Below are 12,927 nucleotides of genomic sequence, written 5' to 3' on the forward strand. Positions count from 1 at the left end.
GAACCAAAAAAAAAAAAGATACCCAAGGGCTGTGATCTTTTTGGGGTACAGTCAAGAGGTTCGTGGTAAATGGATCTTAGTTCTGCCTTGTGTAGGCTGTGGTAGAATACAAAGTATGGCTGTAGACATGTGTCTGTGTTTTGATCTATGCAGCAGCCCTAGCCCTTAAACTAGTGTTGGACACATAACAGGTGCTGCCTTAGTTAGGGCTTTTTGCTGTGAGGAGACAACAAGACCACGGCAACTCTTACAAAGGACAACATTTTATGGGGGCTGGCATACAGTTCAGAAGTTTAGTCCATTATCATCATGGCGGGAAGCATGGCGGCACGCAGGCAGACGTGGTGCAGGAGAGGTAACTGAGAGTTCTACATCTGGATCCACAGGCAGCAGGAAAGATTGCAACTCACTGGGCCTGGCTTGAGCATCTGAGAGCTCAAAGCCCGCCCCCAGTGACTCACTTCCTCCAACAAGGCCACGCCTATTCCAACGAGGCCACGCCTCCTAATAGAGTCACTCTCTATGGGCCAAGCATTTAAACACTTGAGTCTATGGGGTCCATTTTTATTCAAATAGGTATCAGTAGATATCTGTCACTGTAAGCATGAAGTGGCAAGGCCATGAGACACTTAGCATGCTGCCTGACCTCTGGCTGACAACTAATGTCCACTTGGAGGCAGATAGTTCTGGATCTATGGATGAATGGGCTCCAGGAGAGGCTAATGAGGGATTCTGTTATTTTTCCATTGCTATAATGGCTACATTGTGGAGGGGAGGGGCCAGTCTGTGATTGATAGTTCCTGTTTTGGGCTCAAGGCAGAGTCAAGGAAGCTGCTCACTTCAGGTGTGAGAGAGACAGACAGAGACCACGGTCTCACAGTCCTCTCCAAAGACAGGTACCCAAGGACCTAACTTTCTCTCTCTCTAGGCCCCGCTTCTTCCAGGACCTATTACCTCCAGATAGCTCTGCGTGGCTGGGAGCAAGCCTTCAGCACGCAGGCTCACACCGAAGTAAAGAGTTCATTGTGAAGTAGTCTCACTTCTGGTTCTGGGGGTGGGGGTGGGGGTGGGGGGACAGGTGTAGGGAGGGTGAGGGATGGAGGGGCAGGGATGACGCACCAGATGCTTACAACCTGGAAGAAAACGCAACTCGCAACTCGCAACTCGCAACGCAACTCGCAAAGCCACCCTTTACCTCATCTCCTAAATGAGTTCAGGTCACTGCAGGTGGATTTCCTGTTTCTTTGAGGAGAGAAGGTGCTGCCTGCTGGGCTGTTGTGTGAGAGGCAACTGGCAGGGCCTTGCTGGCAGTTCCCATCCCAGACTCCTCTCCCCATCCCCACCCCACCCCCACTGTGCTCCCACCTACCCTCGCCTTTTGAAACCGGAAAGGAAAGAATCCAAGAGCTAGGCTAGCGGAGACTTTCCACAGCGTACTCTCATCTCCCCGGGGCGTCTTCCTTTCATGAATTCGGAGCAGGCTGACTGTATCACAGGCCTCAGACTACACAGGTAAAAGCCACTCAGACAGCTTGTGGCCAGCGTAGACGAAATGATTGCCCTCGGGAGCCTGTCTGGTGTCTGAGGCTCAGATTCTCTGGTCTCTGGGGTCACCTGGTGAGGGGTTTGGGAGAGGCAAGCGCCAATGGAAGGATTGCTCTGGGGGGTGGGGGCTGCTTTGAAGGTTCACGAAGAGCTTTAGATGTCTGCCTGCGATGGTTGTTCTTGGATCCTCACTCTCCGCATTGGCCAGGGAATCTCTAGAGTTACAGAACTTATTGACTGTCTCTATATATTAAGGGAATTTATCGTAATGGCGTATGGTCTGAGGTCCAACTAACCCAACAGTGGGCAGCTGTGAATGGGAAGTCCAAGAATCTGGTGGTTGTTCAGCCCCACTAGGCTAGTTGTTTGAGCTGGTCTTCTGTGGAAGAAGGTTCTAACACATGTGCTGGCAAGGAAGTGCAAGCAGGGGAAGAAGAGTGAGTCTTCCTTCTTCCTATGTCTCCAGCAGAAGGAGTGGCCCAGATTAAGGGTGTGTGCCACCGTGCCTGGATCTGGGACTTGCTTTGTCCCAGGCTAACTTTGAACTCAGAGATCTCCTCACCTCAGTCTTTTGGGCTTAAAGGCACGTACTGCCTTGCCTGGACCTAAGCTTTTCTCTCTCTCTCTCTTTCTTTCTTCCTTTCTTTCTTTCTTTCTTTCTTTCTTTCTTTCTTTCTTTCTTTCTTTAAGATTTTATTTATTTTATGTACACTGTAGCTGTCTTTAGACACACCAGGAGAGGGCATCGGATCACATTATAGATGGTTGTGAACCACCATGTGGTTGCTGAGATTTGAACTCAGGACCTCTGGAAGAGCAGTCAGTGCTCTTAACCACTGAGCCATCTCTCCAGCCCCGGACCTAAGCTTTTCATAGCCACTATGCCTCAAGATCTCCATGCCAAGATCCAGGTCAGAAACTTGTGTCTTCCAGCCTCAAGATCTGGATCCCAGGTGTGCCCTCTATTTCTGGATTGTAGCTCATTCCAGACGTAGTCAAGGTGACAACCAGGAATAGTCATGACACCCTCCATGACTCCAGGCTGATAGATTCATCCAGTACAGGAGCCAGAGCCATGTGAGGGACAGTCTTCTGTTTGCCTTTGGAATAAGATGTAGAACTCTCGGCTCCTCCTGCACCATGCCTGCCTGGATGCCGTCATGCTTCCTACCATGATGATAATGGACTGAAACTCAGAACCAGTAAGCCAGCCCCAGTTAAATGTTGTCACTATAAGAGTTGCCTTGGTCACGTGTCTGTTCACAGCAGTAAAACCCTAACTAAGAGAGGCGGGCCATGGAGATGGGGGCAGGGACACTGGCAGCTCTTTCCTTGATAAAGAAGAGAAAGTCCACTGTGAAGATTCTCCTAGGGAGTGGTTAGACCTCAAGGTTAGGCATAAGGACCTGTCTCATGCTTCCCTCTCTCATGCTCCTCCTGACAGCATGGGAACAGCCACCCACTTGGGCCATGAGAGGAGTCTTCAGGCCACAGTAAGGAGCTATTTGTCCCTGAGTAGCAACACCAGGTTGGTCCTCTGGCCCCTGATTAACAGCGATGAAGAAGGAGAGGAACTCTGGGATCAGTTGTTTGGATCTCGCAGAGGGACCCCAGCCAGTTGAGCTACCAAGTTTCACACATACACACGCCAACACGCTCAGTAACTGCTGTCCTGTCTTGCCAGAGTCAAGAGGGAATCAGTGGCAGAGGTGTCTGGTCAGTAACCACTGCAGGTATCCCCACCCCCCATCCCCTCAACACCCCTATCCTGGAAGCCCTCTTTAGTTGCTAAGAGGTTCTATCTCAGTCTGGTAGGAGCCAGTAACAGCTCTACTTCCTGTTCAGCTTTGACAGCCCATCATGGTGTTCTGACAGGGGTGGAGTAGGAGCTGGGGAGGGGAGGGGCCAGTCTGCCCCACGGGCTTGACTGATACGGTCACCAGACAAAATGAGGTCCTATTTGCAGAACCACTTCCAAAAGGGCAAGGCCTAACGTCACTTCGCAAAGAAGCAACTTGGAGGCCGGAGGAGATGAGGTTCTGGGCTGGTACCATGGTTGGGTAATGCAGTAGAGGCAGCCGTGGCTGTGGGAGCCTTGACAGTTTAGCCTGCTGAACCCACACCAGGGCCACCGACCCTTTGTGGCATTGACCCATCCATCTGTGAATGGGTAGAGCGTGGCTTTCCCTGTCTTTTCTGATAAATGTCCGGTTCTGGAGCCCTTCAATCCTGGCACAACATACTTCTTGTGATGGAAGATACTTGGGGCTCAGGAGGTAGAAAGGCCTCTCGCTGTTGGGATGCATGGCGGTGGTGTGCAAGGGCCTCCTCTCCTTGTCATGCTCCTCGGGTGTCTGAGGTCCTTTAGTGCCCGCAGTGAGCTCTGTGTAAAGTGGGTGGAAGGGAAGACCCTTGGAAGGGTCACGTCCCTTTTTGAGTCTCAAAAACAAAACAAAACAAAAAACAAAACAAAAAACCCCCAAAACCACAAAAAACCCAAAACAACCAACACAGGGTTTCAGGAATTAGGACACACAATGCTAATGGTTAACAAACCGACTTTTGGATCGTAAAACTACAGCTGTCCCAAAGTGTGCTGTTCAAAAGAGCGTGATTGAATTTATTGACTACGTCACTTCGTGATGGCTGTGGCTATTGGAATCAGACCTAAGGCATCATAGCGTTGTCCCCTTCAGTCCCAGTGATGAGCTCAAAGCTGCACAGGACCTCAGTCCCTATCCCTGTCGAGCGTGAGTCCCTGTTCACCTCTCTGGCTTTTTACTCACCTGCTGCTTCCCAAGTCACCCACTTAACATTCCAAGCTAAGATCAAGGCTTCTCCAGGAGCTGACCAAGGTTTCTCTCCTGTGCAGCCAGACTCTGCCTCAGCCTGCTGGCCTGTTTGTTCACCCTCCGAGACTATTAGGTATTCCAGTGGAGGTGTGGAGGCTACAGAGGAGAAAGGGAGGAGGGATGGGAGGAGGGACTCTGTGAGGGAGCGACCAGGACCGGGCAGCATTTGGGATGCAAACAAACAAACAAACACACAAACAAACAAACAAACAAATAAATAATAAGATTCACCCATGATTCAACATAGGAACCTGTGGATATTTATAGGGCAGAGCAGCGAATTGGCGTTTAACTATTACAAGAAAGGGGCTCCATAGCCGGTCGCTCACCATCTTGACTCTCGAGAGGCAGGGATCTAGGGGAGGAAAAAGAGGTCTAGATGCCATCCAGACCAGGATGAGGAGCTGGGACAAGTGTCTGCAAGTTTCTAGCCGCAGGGTGAGGTGGCGGTTGAGGAATGTCACCTGACCCCTCAGAGCCTCCGCTAGCCACAGGTTAAGAGGTGGGATCTATAGAGAGTTTTGGGGTAGAGGCTAGGCCTGTGGCTTGTGGGCCAGCTGGAGTTAAAGCTCATGGAGTTTCTATGTAAACAAGGCTGGAGCACCACGGCTGTCTGTGATGGGATTTAAGTCGAGGTTTTCAACATAAATAGTCTTTGTTGGGTTAGCCTGCAGCTGTTCACCTACCCATTTCCTTCTCTCCCCTCCAGCCTCACCCTCTTGGCTTTTGAATTAAATTTAGGACATTTCAGGATGTTTTCTTTCGTTGTGCTGACAGACGTGGTTAAAGGGAAGGCTCTTTAGGAGAGGCCCTCATCCTGAATTAGCCAAATGGGCCTAAGGGTCGTCATTTGTCTTTTTAAGAGAGGGGCAGAGAGAGATGACAGAAAAGGCAGTAAGCCATCCCTTGAAGGAGGAACAGGGGAAGAAGGAAGAAGAGAAAGAGAAGGGAGAGGAGGAAGAGGAAGAGGAAAAAAAGGAGGAGGAGGAGGAGGAGGAGTGGGATCAATATGGCCATAGTTTAGGGATACCCCAGGCTGCTGGAATCTAGAAGAGACACAGAAGACTTTCTCCCAGGGTCTTCAGAAGAGCACGGCCAACCAACACTTTGATTTTGGACTCGTGGCTCCCAGAACCTGAGGAATTCGCCATGTTGTGTGAAGGACTGGTCTATAGCCTGACAGGAGTTCTAGTCCCGAGAAACTTTGATTCTGTTCTTTCCCATTTAGAATTCATGTTGCCCATCTGCCTCTCTGGCTACACTTCGCCTGTTCACCTTTCTCTTTCTGGGAAACCCCCACCTTGGCTCTCACCAGATACCATCAACTGGATCCCACTCAGTCAGACGGACTGTCTGCATCAGGGTCTCGTGACTCCTTGGGGATTCTACTTCGGGGTGCCTTGGTCCCAGGCTGGTCCCATTTCACCTGCGGAGGGAGTGGCGACTACTACACGGTAGAAGGTTTCCCAGCTCAGAACAGCAGCTGCAACCGTCTCGGTTACGTTTTTCAAAGCCCCGTGACTCAATCGGAGTCACGGACATCATCCACTAGATTTAATCCTTCTAAACTTTATGCTGAACTAGCTTGTCAACCCCGGACACATTAAAGATGGCTTCCCTCCCTGCCTCTGAACCTCAGAGGTGGAACCTATCCCCAAAGCTCGGGAAACTGGGTTCCTAGTGTTCACTACAATTTTGCTTGTCCAAGGTGTGTTAATAATGGCTGGGGTCCAGGCAAGGCGGGTACCAGCACCGGAGCCAAGAACAAAGGCCAACAAAAGCCACAGTGGAGTCTAGCAGCCTCGGGGCCCTGGCTTCAACCCGATGGTGTATGCAAAACATTCTTTCCTCTCCTCCTTCCAGCAATCTGTCTCTCCCGGGTAAAAATAGGCAAGTGCATTTACCATTCGACTGGCATCTCCTGCGCGCCAGGGCTCTGCATCCGAGTGTCTGCTAACTGGCAGCTGTCCAAGAGGCACCGGCTACCAGAACGTTCCTAATTCCCCACATGGGAGCAGGTGTAAGTTTCCATTCACGGGGCTCGAGTAAGAGGCTTTCCACGTCACAGCTTACGGGAAAGGCATAGTCATCACGGCTGTGTGGCCTTATTAGAGAGGCAGAGGCCCGGCCTGTGCCCAGCTGATTTGCTGACAAAAGGACAAAAACATTACGCAGTGGAGGAGAGTTACGTGTTGCCGGGGCAAAGTCGAGGCTGAAAAATGACCCTTGGCTTGAGCCTCAAAGCTGCTACTGAAACAAACTGACCCTGGGTCACAGGTTAACCGTAACCCCCAAACTACAAAACACGTAGGGAAATAGAAACTCCTTAGGCCCCGACGTCAGGGGAAAAGGTTTCAGGAGTAACACCAGAAGCATGAGCCGCAAAAGTAAAAGGCAGGCGCACTAGTCGGTGGACACATCTTGCCCAAGGGCTAAAAGGACGTGCTCCAGACTGGGAGAACATGTTTGCAAACCACGCATCCGGCAAAGGACTGGCGCTTACGGTCCACAGAGAGCTCTCACAACTCAGTGGTCAAAACCAAACAATGCAATGGGAACTTAGGCAAAAGACACAAGCGGGCTTTTTGCCAGACGGATCTCGAGAGACAAGTGAGGAACAGCATTAGCCACTTATACTGCAGGGGGGTCTCACACTGTGCGTGGGCCCTCAGTGTGGGGAACGACACCAGAAGCCAGGCCATTCTAGCTGCTGTGGAATGGGGCAGTCACCCTGCATGGGTTTGGGGTTTTCCTAGGAAACCAAATGTACCCCTTCCTATGGACAACTGAGTTCATTTCTGGGCATTTATCCCAGGGAACTGTGAAGACCTGTGTTCATACAGAGCCTGCTCAGAGTGGCTTTGTCCACGACCACCCCAAAGCTGAAAGCAATCCTGATATTTTTCTGCAGATGAAGGGCTGGTTCTGTCCTACCCACGCTACCCACTACCCTCCCCGACCAACTGCAAAGAGGATCAGGTTGGGAAAGGTGCAGTGATACGGCCACAGTGTCTCTGTCTCTCTCTGTGTCTGTCTGTGTCATGTCTCTGTCTCTCTGTCATGTCTCTGTCTCTCTGTGTCTCTGTCTCTCCTCTCTTCTCTGTCTCTTTCTGTCTTCTGTCTCTCTGTGTCTCTGTCTCTCTCTGTGTCTCTGTCTCTCTCTGTCATGTCTCTGTCTCTCCTCTGACTCTTTCTGTTTTCTGTCTCTCTATGTCTCTGTATCTCTCTGTGTCTCTGTCTCTCACTGTCATGTCTCTGTCTCTCCTCTCTTCTCTGTCTCTTTCTGTCTTCTGTCTCTCTGTGTCTCTCTCTGTCTGTCTCTGTTTCTCTCTCTCTCTCTCTCTCTCTCTCTCTCTCTCTCTCTCTCTAGTGTCTCACTCTGTGATCCAGGCTGGCCTAGAACTTGCTATCTCCCGCCTCAGGCTCCTGAGGGTTCCAGGAGAACCATTCTATGTTGGCCCACAGGTAGACACTTCTTCCTCGTGAACTGTGGAGAAGGTGCATCGGTTGGTCCACAGATTCCCGGCAGATGGACATACCTCACTTCTGCCTGCCTGTGCTCTACCATGGTGTGCAACATTAGCAAGGCAGCCACTATGGCTTTGCACAGGCAAGGCGCTAGGTCATGTTGGGCAGCTGGGCTCTGACCCTTTCTTCTTCAGTCCTTAATTTTTTTTCTTTTCTTTTTTTCGGAGCTGGGGACTGAACCCAGGGCCTTGTGCTTGCTAGGCAAGCGCTCTACCACTGAGCTAGATCCCCAACCCCGCAGTCCTTCATTTTTTAAAGATAAATGTTGCTGTGATAAAAATTCTCTGGCAAAAGCAACTTAAAGGAGAAAGGGCTTACTCCAACTACAGGTCCAACGCACCATGGCTGGGAGCCCAAGGCGGTGGGCACTTCTTCCTTTCCTAACCACAGTCAGGTAACAGAGCAACACTTACTGCCAACCAACTCCCTCCTTCATTTACATAATGAATCCAGCAAGAAAATGGCACCGCCCACAATGGACAGGCCTTCCTACATCAACTAAGGCATCCCCCACAGGCGTGTCCAGAGGCCCATCTCCCAGGGGATTCAGTCAAGTTACCAATTAACCCTAACCATCCTAAACCCTTGGGGTTTTGGGCTCCCAGACACCCCTCTGCCTCAGCCTTGATCGTGATTTCTGCAAACAGATTACTCCAAGAGGGCTAGAACAGGTGGTTGGCACTTAGGGTGGCTTGAAGCCCACACCCTCAGGGGCTGGGCTCTGGGTTTAGAGCACGGCTCTTGTTTCAGGCTTCTCTAGGGATAGGCTACTCTTGGGAGCACAGTGCTAAACTCTGGCTGAAGGGCTCCGTGGAAGACGGAAGTCAGCTCTGCTTCCAGGCCAACAGCCCCGAGTATGGATTCCTGGCCTCCATCTCTGCCCCAGGAGGACCCCCCCTCCTGCCAAGGCCAGATGTGGTAGAGGCAGCTTAGCCAGGGGCTACACAGGGTTCTCTCTTGCCCTCCTGGGCACCATCGCTCTTACTTTGAAGGGACACTGGTTCCGGGTTGTGAGCTGTGCTGTGTGGGAGTCAGAGGGTGGCACTGACCCTGTCATTCCTAAGGAACTTTCTTGCCTGGTTTGATGACTGAGGGGGACTACAGATTCTCTCTTTGGAAGGCATTGGGGATTGAAATTCCCCATGGAAAAGGACAAAGAAATGCCTGAGGTAGGGACAGTAAGGCAGGCTTTTGATCCATTACAGTTCTAGCTAATTGTCATTGGGCACCAGGTTGCTGTGTCAGAGGGCCATGGAAGCCTTCAGGTTAAATGAGAAGTTCACAGGTACACAAGCACACGTACTGTGATGTTTGCATGTACCCAAACACACATACACACACACATGCACACACACACACAGTGATATGTGCATCCACCCTTAACACATGCACATACATACCTACTGTGATGCATATATCGATCTCAACATCCACCCATGTGCACACACATGCACACACACACACATGCACACGCACATACACACATTGTGATGCTTAGCATACATGTGCATGCACACACCCAGAGGCATGCAAACATGCACTCTGATGCATGTATCTATCCCAGTACACACTCACTTGCATACATGTGGGTATCCCCAAGCTCCCATAAGAACTCGAACCCAGGGGTTGGGGATTTAGCTCAGTGGTAAAGCGCTTGCCTAGGAAGCGCAAGGCCCTGGGTTGGTCCCCAGCTCCAAAAAAAAGAACCAAAAAAAAAAAAAAAAGAGAACTCGAGTGGTAAAGCGCTTGCCTAGGAAGCGCAAGGCCCTGGGTTTGGTCCCCAGTTCCAAAAAAAAGAACCAAAAAAAAAAAAAAAAAAAAAAGAGAACTCGAACCCAGTAAAACCTCTACTGGGCCAGACTTGGCAGTGGCAGGGCCAGTTAAATGGACTTGTAAGATGGCAGCTCTTGGACAGTGGCTTTCCCCACTTCTTCTCCAAGAGAAGACTTGGTGGCAGGCGGCAGCATTCCCGGTTGGGTGAGGAGGCAGGTCCTGTCTGGCAGTCACTTGCTTTCATCAAGCCAGAGACTCCACGTTGAGCGTGGGTTTGGGTGTAACATTCACTCTGTCCCTTCTCTAAGGTTTCTAACCAGCTGAAACTGGTTGACAAAACTCAGGCTGCCTGAGGCCTGAAGCCACCATCTCTGCTCAGGCCTTAAGGCATTGCTCTGTGTGTGTGTGTGTGTGTGTGTGTGTGTGTGTGTGTTTGCATAGTGTGTGTGTAAGAGTGTGTTTGAATATGTATACATGTGTATGTGTGTGTTCATGTTTGTATATGTGAGTATAAGTATGTATAGTGTGTGTATGAGCATTTATGTGATATATATATACATGTAAGAGTATGTTTGTATATATGTATGTGTGTGTATATGTGTGTATGTGTGTATGTATGTGTATATGTGTATATGTATGTGTATATGTGTATGTGTATTTGTGTGTATATGTGTATGTGTGCGCATGTATGTATGCATGTGTGCATGTGTATATGTGTATGTATGTATATGTGTGCATGTGTATGTATGCATGTGTATTTGTGTGTGTATGTGTGCGCGTGTATGTATGCATGTGTGTGCATGTGTACATGTGTATGTATGCATATGTGTGCATGTGTATGTGTGTATATGTATTTGTGTATATATGTGTATGTGTGTACCTTTGTGTATATGTGTGTGTTTATTTGTGTGTATATGTGTATGTTATGTATGTGTGTGCATGTGTATGTATGTGCATGTGTATGTGCATTTGTGTGTATGTGTATGTATGTGTATGTGTGTATGTGTTTGTATGTATGTGTGTGCATGTGTATGTGTGTATGTGTATGTATGTGTGTGCATGTGTATGTATGTATGTGTGTTTTTGTGTGTATGTGTATGTATGTGTGCATGTGTGTGTTTGTGTGTATGTGTGTTGGGATGAACACATGCATGCATTGCTATAATGATAGCAGATTTGGAGGTGCAAGAAAAACTGAGCAAACTCATGAACTGAATCTCACCCCCTTTAAAAAACAAAGCAAAGCAAAACAAAACAAAACAAAACAAAACAAAACAAAACAGTCCTGTGGAGTCCATGGGCCACACCAGTATCCCAGTAGGTAGAACCTCTGGCCAGGGCAACCCCAGAAGTCTGAGAATGCAGCTGCCCAGGCTGATGGCTTCCTCAGAGATGGCCACGTCCACTCCTCAAGATGGGCCTCCAGGACTCCATGGGCAGTATGTTTACTCCTGTTTTTACAGTGTTGTCTTCCATCAAGCGCACCTCTCTGGAGGGATGCTAGAGAAGCCCGAGAAGCACTTTCCATCCCCTGCAGAGAGGTTGAACTGAAAGGGGCCACACTCCTGAAGATAAGTGACTCTCCCTTCCTCAGCGGCCTTTGGTGGGGGCCAATATCTCCTCAGCTACAGGTGGGAGCTACCCCCTTTCTTCTCCACGCTGAGCTACTGACTGACTAGGTCTTGTGCAGGAAAGATGGGAAGGGTAATATTTCCTCCACGACGGCGACTTATCTCCTCCAGGTGCAGGGTAGCCGCACGTGCCTCAGCCAGTACAGATGTGACAGTGGGGCTCCCTTGGCCAAGAGGGTCAGATAAAGTTCACCCTGGCAGGGCATTTGGGATGCTATGGGGAGCAGAAGGGGCTGCGCTATTCTCCTGGATGGAGAAGGGCCTTCATAAGTGTAAGCATGGCGGCTGTTGTGGGCAGGGAGTGACTGAGGCATGTGAATGCTTTGCTTTGTGTGCAATGATCCTTAAAGAGGTTTGGGCCCCAGCAGCCACTCAGGTTAGCCCAGTTTCAGTTGCATCTTTCCAATGGGGTGCTCCTTGGATGAAGCTCATATTTCTCATGTTCCCAGGGGTGGGGGCGGGCTCTTACAGTGTCTCCTCTTCTTTGCTTTCCACATCCTGTTGACCAGTTGGTCCTTGACCCGTGGATGTTGTATTGAAGCTACTGGATTCGATCCAGCTCTTTAAAGCTCCCAGGCCACCTTAGGCGTGAGTGATGTGTCCAACATGTCCCCCCACCCCACCCCCCCACCCCATCCTCCTTCCTGCTAGGGTAGGAAACAGATTTGCATAAATACTCTGGGGACACTGAGAGCCCACCTGTTGGTACCCTAGTGGGCGCTGTCCCTTCTGTCCTCCTGATGCCTTTCCGAAATAGTGGAACCAGACCAGGCTGGCTGCAGTGTCCCCAGGATATTGTAAGCAATAAGGACAAGAATAGAAGAGCTGGTCTTCAGGAGGACATGGGAGACTGTGTGTGTGAACCCTTCGGAGGGGGCTTTACCCACAGGAGTGTGTAGCCCTGCAAATGACCCCAAGACAACCTCCTGGCCCCGTCCCCTGATCCTTTGCACGTATCCAGCCAGCATCGCTTGTACCCTCCCCCACACTGTTTCTACATAGAAACCAACCTCGTTCTCCACATTCCAGCTCAGAGGCCTGTCTGCCCCTGAAAGGGAGGCGGCAGCACGAATCCCACAGGAAGCACAGCTCCTCAGAGGGAGCATTCCTCGGGGCCCCTTGGGATCTGGTGCTGGACTTCCCAGGCCCAGCTCCCTCACAGGCAGGCCCACCAGTGGCTTCTTACGTGACTGCCTGAGGGTACACATGCCCCTCTGAACATGGGTGTGTGCCTTGGGCCCGAGGGAAGAGCAAAGCTTGTGTGGACTTGTCGTCTGGAACGAGCCAGCCGGCAGAGACGTCAAAGCCATGCCGTTGAACAATGTTGCTTCTTTTAGCCTGGCAGCCACCTCCTGGCAGACACTGGGAGAGGCAAGCGAGGTGCTCAGCCCTGTCAGTCGTGTGGACCCCCACTTGGGGGTCCCAGGACCCAGCGTAGGGGTTTGGGGGACAGAGGAGAGCCACTTCCACAATGCCCATCAAACCCCTTGGTTTTCCAGCCCTGAAGTCACCTCAGAGTTGGAGTGTCAATGACGTTTGCAGACTCGGTGGAGAGGTACTGGCTCACAGAGTGGCTTGGCTCCCTGGAGATGTGACCA

At 50.6% G+C, this 12,927-nt stretch overlaps 1 long non-coding RNA gene across 1 annotated transcript; it reads right to left on the reverse strand.

The window, feature by feature from the left end:
• Positions 1-4,615: 4,615 nt before the first annotated feature.
• LOC103694395 (uncharacterized) lies at positions 4,616-6,883 on the reverse strand. Its single transcript, XR_015645995.1, has 3 exons — positions 6,302-6,883; positions 5,710-5,823; positions 4,616-4,752 (listed from the first exon to the last, which is right to left on the reverse strand). It is a non-coding gene; the product is annotated as an uncharacterized LOC103694395 (long non-coding RNA).
• Between the last annotated feature and the right edge of the window lie 6,044 nt (positions 6,884-12,927).

The sequence above is a fragment of the Rattus norvegicus genome, chromosome 20 (genome assembly GCF_021556685.1).
Source record: "Rattus norvegicus strain SHRSP/BbbUtx chromosome 20, alternate assembly SHRSP_T2T, whole genome shotgun sequence".
In the NCBI taxonomy this organism is placed as follows: domain Eukaryota; kingdom Metazoa; phylum Chordata; class Mammalia; order Rodentia; family Muridae; genus Rattus; species Rattus norvegicus.